At 37.6% G+C, this 17,249-nt stretch overlaps 1 protein-coding gene across 3 annotated transcripts in view; it reads left to right on the top strand.

Annotated features, from left to right (window-relative positions):
* The first annotated feature begins 1,057 nt into the window (after positions 1–1,057).
* LOC6041960 (zinc finger protein chinmo) overlaps positions 1,058–17,249 on the top strand; it is a 147,530-nt gene continuing 131,338 nt past the window's right edge. For 2 of the 3 annotated variants that reach the window (XM_038258432.1, XM_038258430.1), the window contains exon 1: positions 15,572–15,810. The gene's annotated coding sequence lies outside the window, so the exon portion shown is untranslated. Of the gene's footprint in view, positions 1,373–15,571; positions 15,811–17,249 lie in introns of those variants that run through there. The other variant, XM_038258431.1, reaches the window with a different exon arrangement.

Below are 17,249 nucleotides of genomic sequence, written 5' to 3'. Positions count from 1 at the left end.
ACAAGTGTGATACCACCCACAATCAACAAAACATAAATTCAGTGAAACAAATAAAAATAATAAAAATCAACTGTGTGATCCCAAGTTATACGAAAACAGCAGCAGCAGCATTCTTCAGTGACTTCTTCGGGGGTGTTGCACTTTTTGCTACACTTCACCGTCACCTCCTCCGTGTCACGCACACCAGTACACGACCGGGGAAAATCTGCAGCACTTTTCCAAACCCCGCTCCGGGAAAAAGGCAGTTGCAGCAGTTGGTTTTCGCGCAGCCATCGAGGAAGTCGTCCAGGGACGTGAAAATCCGGAAATTGACCCTCTCACCGCGGGTGCAGCTTGCAAGAAAAAAAAAACGAGGGAAATTTTCTCCGGCACGGTGGAAAACTCGGAAAATTATGTAAAGTGACACACCGGGCGTCGTTTTCGTTTTGAGTTGGAAAAAAATTCCAGTTTCGGCATCGAGTTGAGGGGAGCAAAAATTCATGTTTAAAGTTTCGAAAAATTTGGAAATCTTTTAAGTTGTGACTAACCGAGGAAGAGGAAATTTTGGTGTGATGTAAGCGAAGAGTAAGCGCGAACAGAGCCAAAATTTAATCGGAAGTGTAAAAAGGTGTACATTTTGGAAGTGAATAAGTTTAAAATTAATCATTATCAATATCAATATCTTCTAGAAGGCAAAAAATAAGCAAAAGAAGAAGAAGCAAATTTTAAGTAATCGAACCCACTGAAAAAAAGTTTAAGCAAAAGTCAAGTGAAAAAATAAATAAAAAAAAGTCAAGTAAGAAAAAAGATGCAACCCACCAGTAGAGGCAAGTGCTCGCCGATGGGATTCTCGCAAACGTCCAGCAATTTGGCCGCAGCCGCAGCAGCAGCGAATCGTTGCCGTGCAGTCGCCACCTGCAGCAACACCACCCACAACATCCGCAACGCAGCTTGAGCCAACGCCACCGCCGCAAAGCAAAAAGCTTAAATGTAAAACTTTTCGAGACCACTCGCCCCCAAAATTCAATCAAAAAGTTGAAAAAGTAACAACAAAAAACATCAAATTTCTGGAATTCCCACCATCAAATTTTCGGAAAAAATCAAAATTATCTGTTTCGGCTAAACAAAAGGCGTGTTAAAAAGTTCAGGAAAACTCAAAATTCTGTGGTTTGAAAAAAAAAGTCAAAATTGAAACAAAACACACACACACAACAAAATTGTCGTTTGGAAGGAAACAAAATAACGAAGAAAAACGAAAGTTGATCACAATTGGTACAAGTTTTGGCAAAGGTTTAGGAAAGGCGTCGAGAAAAAAAGGTTTGAAAAGTTTGCTTTTTGGCGAATCATCGAGCAAGGAAGCGTGTGTGAGAGAGATCGTCTGGAGAAGTTGAAGGTAAGTTAGAGTTTGAAAACACGTGAAATTATGGTTTCCAAAAATATGCAATCCTGGGATTCATCCACATATAATAGGGCAAGTCGTTATTTATATTTAATCAAGATGTTTTTTATGCAACTTTTGTTATTTTTTTTTTGAATAATTTGAAATCACAACAAAGTGTCTCGAAACAAAATCTGATTATAACAAAAAATACTGTGTACTTCTTTTGACATTCAAAGTAGAGGTCCAAATTTACTTAGAAAAATACATTTTTTTTGAAACATTGGCAAAGTTACATGATACAACTAACATCAACATTTTATGTAAAAATAAGAGCTCGAATTCTTTTTTGTAAGATTTAAAATTGATTAAAAAACCTGATTAAGGGTGAATTTTTAGGTCGAAGACCGTCTAATGCGGGCTGGGTCTTAGAGGGTTTTCAAGTCATGGTTATTTCAAATCTCGGATTGGTATTATATTTTTAAGTTATGAATCATAATTTTCCTCAGTATTCAATAAATGTCCATATTCAAACGCTTATTTTTCATATGTTTCATTCAACATCGGCACTTTTTCAACTTATGAAATGATAAAAAATATTGTCTTTTTTGGTTTAATATAAGGCCAGTACTTATCTAATTCGAATTTTTACATCTAAGATTTCGAGAAAGTTATTTGTTTTAGCATGTTTACTGTCTTTTTCGGAGTCGTGATTGAACAGTCTTATTTAACAGTCAAAATGTGTCCCAAATTTCTTCAGAAAATATATCAACTTAAGTTGGGAACAATTTCCGATATTTTTTTTAATATTTTGGATTTGTTTTGCTTAAAATTTTAATTTCATTGGCAATATTTTTCTTGACGGGGCATAATTGATCTCCTTTTTGTAAAGCGTAGATCGCTCTTGTTTAAGTAGAACTTTGAACTTTTTGCACAATATAGTAGCTTAAACTTAAACAGACTGCGAATGCCAAACATTTTTGATTTATTATTTTTATCTTCAATTGAGCCTTTTATAAATATAAAATTCAGTAGTGAGTTAAATGCTTCGAAATTTTTTCGTAGGGGTAAATGATAAGTTGAGACAAATTTCTTAGGGGTAAATAATAAGTTTTTTTTCAGAAAAAAAAAAAAAACCAAGGGAAATAGAGGTCCAATAAACTGAAAATAATATGAAGTGAATTTTCCTGCGGTATTATCATCACCACGATTGGGACTTTTTGAAAATAAATTTTAATATTTCTGATAAACAAAAAGATGATGCTTATTTTTTTTAGAAATTAAAAAAATCAGTGCTTGAATATATTAAAAACTAATCATTGCCACCTCTCTGGTACATCGGGCACAGTAATCTTATATAAAGCAAAATTATTCAGCTTTCCATTGTAATTATAGTTTTTTATTTAGCTTTGCCTTCAAAAATTAATATTTTTGAAACCATTTATTTTTTGATCTATGTTTGAATTTAACAATACTTTTCTGTTTAACTCATTTGAAATCTCTTCAAATTTCCTTTCCAAATATCCCAAATCATTGAGGTTTTGATGAAATTTAGCGAAATTACCAGCATTTTTGTTAAATAAGTCAAAAGTTTTTTGTCAAAATGCTTAACATGATAAGGCTATCAAAAAAAAAGATTGTTTTTTAAACATTAAGGTATTGGCCACTTTGAGCGAAAACTATTCATCAAATTATGCAATTAATAAAGATTATTTTCTAAAATCATAAAAAGATCATCTGAATGATTAGTTTTTTTCTTACTTCGGTTATCCAAAGGTTATCCGAAGACCACAGAAAAATTTCATTTCGGATAATCGAATCACGAGATTTTTTTTTATTATTCATTTTTGATTGTTATGTTTTAAACTAGAATTGGGTTGCAGAACTCGAATTTGATTTTAAAAATAAGAAAATAGAGCTTCGGATAATCGTTACTTCAAATAATCGAGGCTTCGGACAATCGAGTCTGGATATTCTTAGCTTCTGAAATTAGAGTCTTGACATAATCTAAATCCAGAGGAAAGGTCTATGGATCTTATCCGATAAAGTACTGAAAATAGTTTTAAATGAATGAGTAGATTTCCCTTTCTAAACATAAACGTATTTGCTTGTCACTGCAGAAAAGCCCCGCTAAACGACTCAACGTGGTCATTCGGTCAATTGGCCTGTCATATGACATTTCGGCCTTTGTTGGTGATAGTTTGCGCGATACGCATCACCACCTAGCCCGATTGTGTATCTCTCGCTCTTCCGAATGCCACACTGCCGCCGACCCAGTTTTCGCACTCGAGATTTCTCAAAAAATTTATGAATTTATGATCAGCAACAAACCGACAGCCACCCAAATGGCAAAGATGCCAGACAGCCCCCCCTCCCCCAGAAGAAGAAGAAGAAAAAACTACGCTGTGTGCGCTTTCACACAAACGCACTTTTGCACACACGCACGCACATTTACAGCAGCGAGATAAAAAAAACGCACATTTTTTGTTCGGCTGAACCCGTTTTTATTTCAGCAAAAGAGAGAGAGAAAAGTGACACTCTGCTTTTATAAAAAACAGCTAACTGGCAAATAAATAGAAAAATCTATTTTTTTTGTCATTCCTTTTCGTTTAGTCCGAGTGTCGCCGACGAAATTGTCAGAGACGCACACATACGCACAAGAGAAAAAAAACGCGCTCGCGAGTGTGTGCGTTCGCGCAAAAAACGCGTTATCTGCTCGTTTGTTCTTCTTCTTCGCAACGCGTCGTCGTTGGAGTTGTCTTGCTGTTGTTGTTGTTACTGTTATTGTTGTTGTTGTTGCTTTTGTTGTTGGTGGCGACCGCATATCACAAGTATATAGAAAAACGCACACCACCACAAATGCACGGGGGTGCGATTCTTGTTAGACTTGAGGGGGGTGAAAGCGGGAGGAGGTGAGGTTGAAAGCCTTGCCGAGTTGCTGTTTGCTGCCCCATTATCACCTCGTGTTGGTCACCCGAATCCAAAAAATTAAGAAAAAAGAGAACGAAAAAGTGCGTTTTTCGCGTGCGCCTGTTTGAGTGTGCACTGTGTAACGCTTGCTGTTGTTGTGAATTGTGCGTGCGTGTGCGTTGGTCGATTTTTTCGAGCTGGTTGGGGCAACTTCTTCTTTTTTTGGCGTTTTTTTTTTCATTTAGGGGAGCTGCGTTGAGAAGGTGTTCCCATATTTGTTCGCTGCTTGGTGATTGCAAGATTTTTTTCAGCTTGGTTTCTTGATGAATTGAGGTTAAACTGATTAGTGTGCGTTTTTTAAACAATTCGAAATGATTTATTGCCTTTGAAGTTTGTTGGGAGATTTGAAAGATGGAGTGGAACTTATTGAAGATAACGTTTTTGATGAAAAAATAGTTGTTTTTTTTATGATAGATATATTCGCAGATAAAAAAATACAGTCCACACAGCAAAAAATCCGATGGTAAAATCGCATGCAAAAGCATGCACATCACCTTCGTCAAAATAAACACTTAATATTACACACTGCATGTACATTTTTTGCAAAAACAAAAAAAAGTTGCAACCGACGGGATTCAAACCTAGCACCAACAGTAAGGACTGGCGCCTTAGCCCACTCGGCCATCAGACCGATGAAACGCTGTAAGGATAAACCCATATATGAGCTTGACATTTCGGTCAAGTAGGTTTCCCATACTGATGGGCTACATATTTTAGGGTGTAAAATTACATAAAATTGCAGAAAATAATGCAATATTTATTTTACACCCAGGCCTTTTACACGCAGCTGGATTACTAATTTTTTAGCTGTGCAGACTCGATTATCCAAATGCCTTAGCAAAACTTCACTTCGGATAATCGAATCACGAAAAAACATATTTTCCGTTGTGTTATTTATGATTGTTGAGCTTTAGTGTAACCTCTAAACTACTCTAATGTTATTTAGAATTTTGAAATCAAAGATGGCGGTGATGAAATAATGAAAAACATGCATTTTTTAATTTAATACGCAATAAACCATTTAACTCCATTTAACCATTTTAACTCGAATTTTATTTTAAAAGTAAGAAAACGAAAAAAAATTGTTCATGATTCGATTATCCGAAGTCCCATACAAAATTTCGGATAACCGATTCTACGGATAATCGAGTCTGGACTGTATATCTTTCTTGATTTTACAAGTTGCAAATTAGGAGTTTGGACTCGATTAACTGAAGTCACGACTACCCGAAATTTCAATTTTTAAAAGTTTGTGTGTTTCTTTTTTTTATTTTCTTTGTTAAACATAAACCAATTCGAGTTTTTCGATTACATTTTGGCCAAATTTGAATGGTTGTTAGCCTATTAGAAGCATTTTCTCAATAAGTCTAACGCCATCTTGAATTTAAAAATTCTAAACCACTTAAGAGCAGTTTATTCAACTTGCACAATACAAAAAAAGACAACAATTCAAGAGAAGTCAGATTTTTCGTAGATCATAAGCTTTTAAAGTGCGCAAAAGTAATATAAAATTCAAATTCTCACCTCGAAAACAAAACCTTTATTTCTTGCAACACTGCGCAACAAAACAACAACAAACGCAACGCCACGCTAATCAAGATCGAGATCATTTCACCCTCCTTTCTCTTGGCAAACCTAATTCTCTCTCTCTATCTCTCCAACTCGGTGCACTCGGTCCCTTTATGCTGCTGATTATGCTTCTCTATGCTTTTGATTCCCACACCAACCTGGCCTCCTCCTTCTTCTGACCCTTTTGTGTGCAACTGCATGTTTGATCTCTCTCCTCTCTTCACCTCCTTTCCACTTCTACCCAAAATCAACCCTCGTTGATGTCACTTTCGGTTTTATTTCCCTCCCTTCTTCTTCTTGTTATTCTTCGTGTCCTTTTTCCCTTTTGCAGCAAGTGCCTCTCTCGATGCAGTCCTGTCTTGTTTTTTTTTTTTCTCTTTTTGGTTCTTTCTCCGACTGCAGCGTACACAACTCACTGCAGTTCGAGGCGGCTTTGGGTGGTGGTGGCGTCATGCTGCGCCAAAAGGGCAATGAACTGCTGCAGCAAGCCCAGGACATGCGGCACGTGGAAGTGCAGTTTTTGATGGGATTCTGTATGTGTGTGTGATTTAACTGCTTTATTTTGTCGGGGCGATTCGTTTCGCATGGAAACCGGGATTCGCCCTTGTTAGGAGATTTTAAGGTTAGCTGTCCGGTTCAGGCTGCGTTTTGCGCAGTGCTGCGATGGTGGACAGCATCCGGTAACAGCTTGTCCGATTTGATGCTGTTGGGTGCAATTAGTCGGGATTAGAGCAGAGGTCATTGACAGCGGACGAGAAAAATCAGCGCTTGAAAGAGGTATTCGATTGAGATCAAATCTCGCTTTCCCATTGCGCGAATTGATCTTGAAATAATAGCTCCAAAATCAATATCAAATGTATGTAAGTTGTTTTTAAACTGTCATTTTCCTGCAAAAAAAAATTAAGTTAAAAATTTAAAAAAATCAATAGGTCAAACCCCAAGGGTCTAGCTTTTCGAATCAAAGATCAGAGTTCACTCGTGAGCTGCCACGATTCGCAAGCAATCAGCGATTTGGCCAATCGCCGCACACAGCGATACATTACTTCGTGAATTTCTTTTCCCACTCCGTTCGTTGACGGCAGTCACAAGCGAATGTGCTCAGAGAGGAGAGAATCTAACAATATGTGAGCGCGGCGCTCACTTGGCCTGCAATACCACAGTTTGCCGTTAATTCGAATTTTGCAAGATGAATATTGCTGTCAAATGTGGTTTTGATGCTGTGTAAACAAAAAAACGTTACTTAATCCACCCTTAGGTGGTTGGCGCCTTCCTCACATTTAAAGGGTGCCATCCAAAATGCAAACATTGCGTAAATAACACTTGTTTTGGACGCGTTAGAAAGTTCTTTTGAATACCCATCCTACGATAGGTCGCATGATAGATCCGGACAACGTTTTCATCAAAATATCTAAGATCCGGCCTCGAAAAGTGCCTAAATAACACTTAAGTGCATATAACTTTCGATAGGGTTGTCAGATCTTCAATGTTTTGGACGCGTTGGAAAGCTCTTTTGAATACCTATCCAACGATAGGTCACATGAAAGATCCGGATAACGTTTTTATCAACATATCTGAGATCTGGCCTCCAAAAAGCGTATAAAAAGCATTTAAGTGCTTATAACTTTTGATAAATTTGTCAGATCTTCAATGTCTTCGACGCGTTGGAAAGGCCTTTTAAATTCCTTTCTGAAATTGTATAGCATGACGGGTTTTCGTTTTTTCGCATAACTTTTGAAGTACTTAACTAAACTGCATAATTTTTAATAGCGACTTATGGAACCCCAAGACGGATCGAATGACGCCAAAACGGACAAAATCGGTTCAGCCAATGTCGAGATAATCGAGTGACAATTTTTTGATCAACATCCCACCACACACACAGACATTTGCTCAGAATTTGATTCTGAATCGAAAGGTATACATGATGGTGGGTCTAGGAGGTCTAATTGAGAAGTTCATTTTTCGAGTGATTTTATAGCCTTTCCTCAGTAACGTGAGGAAGGCAAAAATGCGAAACGTTTTTGAAAACATTGATTTTTGCAGCTTAATCAGTGATCAGAACAAAACTGCTCGCAAACTTTTTTGAGTCAGTTTAGAACCACGCAGCGCAATCTGCCTCTCTGAGCCATTCGCTGCACTAACCGATTTGAGTGAGAGGGAGAGTAAGAGAAAGAGAGAGTTTTCAGTAGCGATTGGTGTGGAAGTGACAGACGGTAGAGATTTATCAGAGCAGTTTAGCGTCGTGTCCGATTTGTGCCCACGAATGAAAATGTCGATTCTGAGCAATCAGGATGTTGGGTCTAACCTAGCTTTTGATAAATAGCAATGCAAAGGTTTATTTATGAAAATTATCTTAAAATTTTTGTGTTTTCTGTTTGAAATCCTTTTGAGAGTTTGAGAGAGATTTTCGTCACCTGTATCACTTTCAACGATGAGTATTGTGATAGATTGGCAGTGATTTTCAGCACCTTGTATTACATATTTAGATGGATTTATTTTATTGGATAAATACTTATATTGATACTTAAATAAAAATAAATTTAATTTAAATCGTGATTAATCAACGTTTTTACGAAGAAAAAACAACTAATTTCGACCAATTTATTACACAAAAAATCCGCACGTGACTCAATGGCAAGCCACCGTCTGCAACAAATTCACTTTTTTTGTCAGTAGTAAATTCTGACAAGGTAGCCAGCTAAACATATCCTCAAGCAAAAAAAAAAACAGGACCAATAAACCACCCAAAAGGCAGCAGTTTGTTAGGCGGTAGTTATGCTGCTGCGACGTACACATAAATTGATTCGATTGAAAAGTGGAGGCAGCAAAAAAAAAAAAAATGCAAATGGAAAAATGTCGAAAAAATCAACAACAGGAAAAAAAATCGATAGTAAAACCGAGCAGCAGAATGTTTGGGCGGTTCTTTTTTCCCTTTTTTTGTTTTATTAATTCAATTACGTTTGCGAAAAAACACGGCATGAAAAGCACGAAGTTTCGAGTTGGAGTTTTTCCAACATCTTTTCAAAGGCAGCTCTGTCGGAAAGGGTGAAAGTGCACTACCTATTAGTGGAGTTATGAATTTCAAACCCGTTTTTTTCTGACGCACTTTTCCGTCCCAAATTAGTACGCAGTGTCCAATTGGAATCCTGTTTGATTAGGATTCAGGAAGTGGAAATAAAGAAGGGGGTCTGCGATGCAGGAAGTGACCGCGCGTGCAGTCCGTGTTTCCTTGTTATTTGAGGGGTTCCCTCCTAGGGTTAGAAAGGGGGAATCGGACAGCATACACAGCATACACTAATGCACATGTAGGGAGCACGCACACAAACGCAGCGACATGGGAAATTGAAGGAATAATTTCGAGTTGTGATTAGCATATGAATGGGACGAATCATGAAAGGTTCCAGGCTTGGTTTTTTTTTGCATTTCTAATTGTTACTTTTTTCGGCGTTCCCTTATTTCTAATTTGGGAAAATTTCTCAGCGACTAGCGCCTCGAGCGGCGTTTTTATTTGCATGAGGAGAAAGTCATTCCCGCTGATTTGAAGTCTTTTTGGAAAACTAGAATGCGTGACCGGAAGTTACGCTTGGGTGGGTAGGCAAATTGGGATTATAATTTGACAATGCATTTTTGGGATTACTATACTCAACTTTGAGCGGCCAAATCTTGTTAAAAAAAAATTTAAGAGGCTATGCCGAAGACGACGTTCTTAGATCCAATGTGACCTCGGGCTCACTAAATTTGCTAACCGTCTATATTCAGCTTTTCAAAATGTTTCAAAACAAAAAAATGACACAATGATATTCGAACCGTGGCACTTTGAACTGCAGTTTAATTCTTTACCACTATGTCACGAGAATTTGTTGTTGTCAGAGAGGCAGAGCGAACGCAGACATGCTCTCTTCGCCGTTTGCACTCTCTTCTTTTGGTAGTTATCCCTCTGAACGTAAACTTGAGCAACCAAAAAATCACCTGAACTCATTGTGTAACATCGAGACTCGAGCCGTAGCACTTTGGGTGAGAGACTAAATCTTTAGCAATGTACTGCGAGAGCTTTTTCTTCTTTTTTGCGTTGATTTGGGTTTGGATGTAGAAATACTCAAATTATTCATGAAATATGATTGTTTGAAATGATGTCACTGAAAACCAAATTATCATTAAATGAATTACGCAAGAACTTTTGCAGCTGCATAATGTTGTGACGTGTAACATCCGAAAACTGCAATGATTCATTATTAAAAAGCCCCTCGTGCAATAATCATGTAATATATCCACTCGATCAGCTCCACACCAGAAATCTCTGCAACCGCGTAAATTCCAAAATTACAACCGATAAATGTGCCCTGACTGACGTTAAACAAGTAAACAAGGAAGAAAAGAAGCCAAGCAAACCTCTTGAATCATCGCTGCGCTGCGTTTTCGCCCCAAAACAAGAGCAAAACAATCTCAAGGTCGCTCTCAAATTTCGTCGCCACTCCTTCGGCTCTCGCACACACACACTTTAAAGCAGCGAAAAAAATCGGATCTCCAGCAAAATTTTTACCCAATGACACCACCCAGAATCGTGCTTTTTTTGTTCGTCTCATTTGCCAATAAGGGTAAGACGATTTTTTTCTGTTGTGTTTGCTCCTTATTTTGGGTTCACTTCATTCAAGAAAAAAAAGGATGCGGCCCCGAAGGGGGCCTCGAGAGGACAATTCGGCGGATTTCTTTTCTTTTCGGCCCTTTTCTTTTGTGTGTACCGTTCGGCTTAGGAGCCGCTACGCTCTCATCAGTCATTACGCGATGATTATGACATTGTGTGTACTACCACCACCACCACCGTTGTTGACAGAGTTGTTGCGCGGTGCATTTCGGCTGCAGATAACGTTACTGGGTCAGCAGTGTGATTCTGGGGGAAATTTGGGTCGATAGCGGGCACATTTTTGGGGGTCTTATCAACTCTAGAAATAATTTTCGGAGGTTAGGAAATTCCAATCGCATTTGACGCCATTTGACAAGAAGGGGCACTTCCGGAAGTGCGTCTTCTTTTGCATTTGAACAGGGGACGCGCAAACAGGTAAGGCGAAATCAGCACGCACACACACCGTTACAGGACGTGTAACGAGAGTGTGATTTACGCTTCACTGCAGGGATTTTTTTCCTTTCTTTAGAAATTTTGTTTAGAAAAAGGGTGATCCAGCGGAGAATACCGCAGGAATACCGAAAAGAACTACGCACCGGGAAGTGCAAACAAGGAGAACACGTGGTGAGCCAAAAATGTCTTGAAAAGGGGATTGAAGACTTGTTTGCAATTGGATTTGCGCAATTTCGAAACTGAGCCGCTCTTAGCGAGAACACACGCACACCAACTGATCGCGCGCAGCGATGAGTGCTGCATTGTCACCAACACACACTTATTTCGGACGCATCGCACACAAAATATCATAATTGAATCTCGCTCTCTCGCTGCTTAAACCTCCGATTTCAATGACAATCAATTTCATTTCAATAAAATGCGATCAAATCACCATAAAACGCAAAGTCCAACATCTCAACCGCAAAACAAACACAAAAATTGACAAAACAAAACCGGTCATGCAAGTGTGTGCACCTTTTTTTTAAATCCCACCACCGGCGATCACTGCAAAGTGCATACAAACACACCAGTGGAAGAGGAAAAAAAAACAAACATTATGCAATCGCGGGCTCGTGAATGAAAATTTGGACACCAAATACGCTGCGCGCTGCTCTCGGTTGTAGTACGGCGTAGTGTCATCAAAGTCATCATCATCATCATCAGCGGTGGTGATTGTGTGTGGTGGCTGTTTGTCATTACCGTCACGAGTTTCGAGCGTTATTCGAGCGCTTCTAATCGAAAATAATGTTTGTTTTTTTCTTCTGATTGTCATTTGCGTGGTGCACTTTTCTGGTTTTATCTAGATTTGAGGTTTTTTACGACTCAGTTGTCCCAGTGATATAAATTATTGTGGCACTTCTTTTGTAAATTTCAAGTAATTTTGAACGGTCTTTCAAAAACTCAACAAACTGGTAACAAATTGTTGCCCTTTTTTATCTTTTTGGTAAGATTAATTTGTTAAAAGTCAAACTAATAATTAGTCAATTATTTTTTTAAGGACAACGCTGAAGATCTTGCCCGAAACTATAATAAGCTCTTTTTATTTTATCATGACTATTTGAAACAAGCTTTGATTCAATATGGTCGAAAATATGTGTGATTGGGCCTTTTGAACATTATGAAAAAAAATCTCGATACCTCAATGTTTTGGGATTGAAAATCAGACGCATATTTGCTGAGTTCTTGGTTTAAAAAAAAAGATTTTTTTGATAAATTGGCAATCCTGCCAAATAAATTTTAATCAATTTGTGCCAAAGCTGGCATGTATTTACCATCTAAAAAATATTCAAAATTTAGAAATTAAAAAATGTTTTGCGTTACTCAATACTTTGTGTGACAACCCCATTTAAAAAAAGTTTTTTTTTTAAGTGTGACTATATTTTTTTTTGTTTTTAAGCCCTAAGCAATGCCTACAATTTTGCCGAAAACATCAATTCGATCAGAAAATTTCTGGAGTTTTTTTTTTGAAAAGGTCCAATTAACCAAATTTCCAGTTTTTGCTTTTTAGGTGTTTTTGAAACCGCCTTGAGTCAGCGCTATTAAAAAACACCCAAAAAGCAAAAACTGAAAATTTGGTTTATTGGACCTTTTCAAAAAAACTCCAGATTTGTTCTAAATATATACATTTTAGAATATTTAAATAGCCTTTTTGTATTGTCCGTTGCCATAATTTTACGGAGAATTTTTTGTATTGTAATTGAATTATAAATGATGCAAAATGATTTCTTTGGCCAAAGAAAAAGTTAATACAAGTTTCGTCCAAATTAATAAAATACAAAAATTAAATCGGCATAATTTTGCGAATTCTTGATCAGCGATGGAAGAATCTTCATCAAAACAAATCTTTTGTCGCTCATCAAGAGAAAAAAATGGTAGAGAACATGGCTCTCCTCTCCCGCGCACGAAGGATCGGTGAACTCAAATCAGCTGAATTATTGGGCAGAAAAATGACCTGTCACTTTTCACAGACGAACAATGTTTGTAAACAAAACGAAATGAATGAATTTATGAGCAATTTTCTTTTGTGTTCTTTTTTGATCAAGATTAATCTCAAGATTCTATCCTGGAGATGTTTTTGCATTAATAAAATGCTAATTTTGAATAATACACAGCTAAATTAATGTAAATTTAGTAAGGTGGAAATGTGAAAGGGTAATATTGCCTCTTTATTATGAAATATTATTTCTTTTCAGGTTGAACAGTAAGTAAAATAATGCAAAAGAAAATAACACATATTATGTCGTATAAAATGTATTTTTCCTTTTTATTACTGTCTAAGTTCCATGCTAAAATTGAACTATTTTAAAAACAAAAGTCGATGCCATTTAAAAAATTCCACAACTCGGTCAATACTCAAATCGTCGCCATCGTGCTAACTTGTCGTACGTGCATTTTGGGCCAAATTGAGTTAAGAACGCCATTTTGTGCAACTCACAATGCCTCACCTTTTGACCTTCACAGATCCCCAAAATTCGATTTCAATCCTGAGATATTCAACAAAAACCGAAAAAACTTCGTGCATTTTTGTCACTTTACATATGAAAGTAATTTCAATCTTGTCGTGCTATCTTGTCACTCCATGAAAATTGATGTAAGTGCGACAAAAGGCCAAAGGGATTTCAGGCCAGGAAAGTCAGGATGCGTTTGTCGCACGTACAAGCTAGACTACCGTAAACATTTGTAATTATAACTCGGGACTCCAGCAACCAACTTCAACCAAACTTTGGGACAATGCACAGAATTTTCAGCCAAACAAAACGTGTTTGTTATTGTTTACATTGCGTGCTCTCGTTTTTGAATTTTCAAGGTCAAACATTAAAACGCGTTTTTCTCGGAACGTCAAAATGGCGGGTGCGACAAGATAGCACGACGACGTCGAAATGTCAACGCACTTGTTCTGCGCTGGTGTTGGTTACACCCTGACCACGTTATGAATAGCTCAGCGTGGAACTTGAGCCCACACCTTCCGAAAGTAATACACATTGGGCAAGGTCCCAATTTTGGGTTATCTATAGTAGCGTGTTGTACCTTGGCACCTAGCGTGCACACACACACATTTTTGTGCTACGCCAATGCATAATTGTGGCTCGCGCGTCACACACGCGCACTTTTCCGATTGCGCAAGCAAATAAACAACCACACACATGTCACACGGCGAGCAATAACGTGGCATCAAATTGCCAATCTAAGTGCATCGGCACCTGCCAAAACTCAATTCGATACCCTTAACCAGTGTGTGTTTGTTTTTTCTCTTTGTGTGGCTCGTGGCCAACTGCGTCGAAACGCATTTTTCGGGCCACTTTTGTTTGTGTCTCACTTTTCGTGTGTTTTTTGTTAGCTTGGTCGAAAATAATAATACCCAAAAAAAAAAAACAAAATAAAAACGAATCATAACGCAGCATTTTGCTGATTAAGCGAAATTGTGTGTGCTGCCTTAACGAACGGCACACTGACAGCGCCACACGCACACACGCGCAATGGGAGCAGAAATCACTTTGGAGTCACTTTTGGAGGCGGCTTGATCAAATAATTGCGCACGCACGCACACTCAACAGTGACCACTCGAAAGTGATCGCGCTGGCAATCCTCTCTCTCTCTCGCTTTCGTTAAATGGTTCCAAAATGCCTTTGCTTATCGATATCATTAGGGGCATTTATTTGACCACCATGCACACGTGAGAGAGAGGGAGAGGGGGTTTCACTGTGTAATTGTTTTTTTTTTTGGAAATTGTTACATGAACAAAAATTAAAATCAGAAATGTTTCACATAAATTACTTTTTTTTCAACAAAAAGTGTTTACTATTTTATTTGAAAATTTAACAAAACTATGCAAGTGCCTCAAATTATCCCACATTAATTCTACAAACAAATTTTTACACCTCCAAACCGCCCCAATCGGTATTCAACGGAATTTTACAGTTTTGTTTTCTTTTAATTTCACAAACTGCACTCAAACATCTCGCTCTCACACCCTCCTCTCCGGCACCGTTTTTTCGGCATCTTCGGATATCTTTAAAAGGCCCCCAACACACACGTGAGAAACGAAACAATCGACACACAAACCGCCAAACCGCGCGCGCCCAGACGTCGGTGTCTGCGCCGAGAGAGGTGAAATGAAGAGTGTTGGTAAACAAATTTCGGTACCCGACTTATTACACAATTACTGCAAGCCTCTTTCGTTTTTTTCTTTCTATCTTTTTCGAATTTGAGGCTCGTCTATTGGTATTTAAATGCAACGCAACGGGGTCTTGTCACAAACACACCTTTTGTGCACAGTTAAAAATCATTTTTATATTACAAAATTTATTAAGAAATCAATTTTATATTTTTCCACATTTTCAATAAAAATATAGATAAAAGAACATTTGAAAATGTCAAAATTTACACCTTCAAGAATTTTACTTTTTTCACTGTGGGCACAGAGTGAAGCTGTGCAGATCACTCTTCACAAAACAACAACCGTAATATCGATCAATACAAACACACGAGAGATCCCGTTTCCTTCTGTCTTTGTGTTAGTATTGTTTGGGCTCATTGTTTTCGCTGGAACACTTTCGGGAGTCACTTTGGGATGCAAATTTGCAATCTTGCAACCACACAACAGCACAATCGTCGTCTCGGTCAGTATTGGTTTTGCACCGGTAAGTGCCGCACCGAAGTGCTGTTGCAAGAGTTCTTTTGTTCGAACTAAGTGTCGGAGTGAAATTTATTCTTTAGTTGCAATTTGAAGTGAGATGTGAACCATGGTTTGGCAATCACGGGACGATGCTGATTAGCCGAACTTCAACAGCGCATACAGGTAACGGTTGTTTAGCATTACAAGACTTGAGTTGGGAGAAAACTGTAAATTTTGCAGTGCTTTGTTTGCTTGTTGTTCGGTGTAAAGGTATGTTGACGGTTCGTTGTTTGACGGGTTTGTGGTGAACGTGTTATCCATACAAAATATAAAATAGGATTGATGGAATGAATTGAACATGAGATACCGATGATGCTGTTTTGGACAGTCAAAAGGTTAAACAAGGATTTTCATATTAATTTCAAAAGAATTTAATTTTACCAAATAACAATACATTTAACAGAAGTTTTTCTCGACTACACTTATTTGTACTGGTTTATTGATCATATCTAAGCTTTAAATTGAACATACCCGTTATGATATGCTACTCTATATCTGAGCTATAAATTAATGATCTTTCAATATATTAACACAGAAAAAAAGTTGAATTTTGGAATGTTGAAAATTTGTTAGGCTGTATATTACCTCTTTTTTGAGTAATATTACATACAAAATGTGTAAAAATGTGAATCTGATGAATATTCACCAAAAACTGATGAAAATTCAACATTTTCAGAGGTAAAATTAATCTTTTTTTTGACACAAAATCTGCCACCATTTACTGATGAATATTAACAGCATTTTTTTATGTGTACCAAATTTAAGAAGGTTTGAAAGACAGCAATACATATTTAAAAAAAAAACCTTTTCTTGGTTTTGGAATAATATGTGAGCTATCGATATAAAAATTCATAATGAAAAATTTCTGGTATAATTTGTTACAAATTTTGGATTGTTTTAGATCGCTTAGAAGATAAATAAAAAAAAACGCCATTCTTAACACTCAAACGCTCGGGTAGTCATTTGACCCCCATTTTTTTTCTTAAAAATTTTATAACTTTTGATAGAATTGACCAATTTGGATGCTTCCGGTTGCAAAAGATCCAGATTTGTCTATATTTTTAACTGTCAGACGGCGGACAAATATGGTCCACTTTTACCGGAGATATTCTGGATTCCGTTGGGGTACCTCGGCCCTCCTATATTGGTTGTTGGTCAATATAACAAAAACTGTTTCACAGAACAATGCCGGAAATTATGCAAAACTTCAAGGCATCATTCTAATACATCATTCTGCATAGATACATAACATGATCAAGACCTTCGGACACCGGAACAGGTTCCAATCGGAAACGGTTCACTGAGCTGATGTCGATTGGTGCCCAACTGGAACCGGCTCCGGTGCCCCATAGGATTTATTCATGCCAACTATTTTTTCAGGACAATGCATAAGAATGATGCCTTGAAGTTTTGCATCATTTCCGGCATTGTTCTGTGAAAAGGTTTTTGTTCTATTGCCCAAAAACCAATATAGAGGGCCGAGGTACCCCAACGGAATCCGGAATATCTCCGGTAAAAGTGGACCATATTTGTCCGCCATCTGACAGTTAAAAATATAGACA

The sequence above is a fragment of the Culex quinquefasciatus genome, chromosome 2 (genome assembly GCF_015732765.1).
Source record: "Culex quinquefasciatus strain JHB chromosome 2, VPISU_Cqui_1.0_pri_paternal, whole genome shotgun sequence".
Classification (NCBI taxonomy): domain Eukaryota; kingdom Metazoa; phylum Arthropoda; class Insecta; order Diptera; family Culicidae; genus Culex; species Culex quinquefasciatus.
The sequence above is the reverse complement of the archived record's forward strand: the minus strand, read 5'-3'. Positions and strand labels throughout refer to the sequence as shown.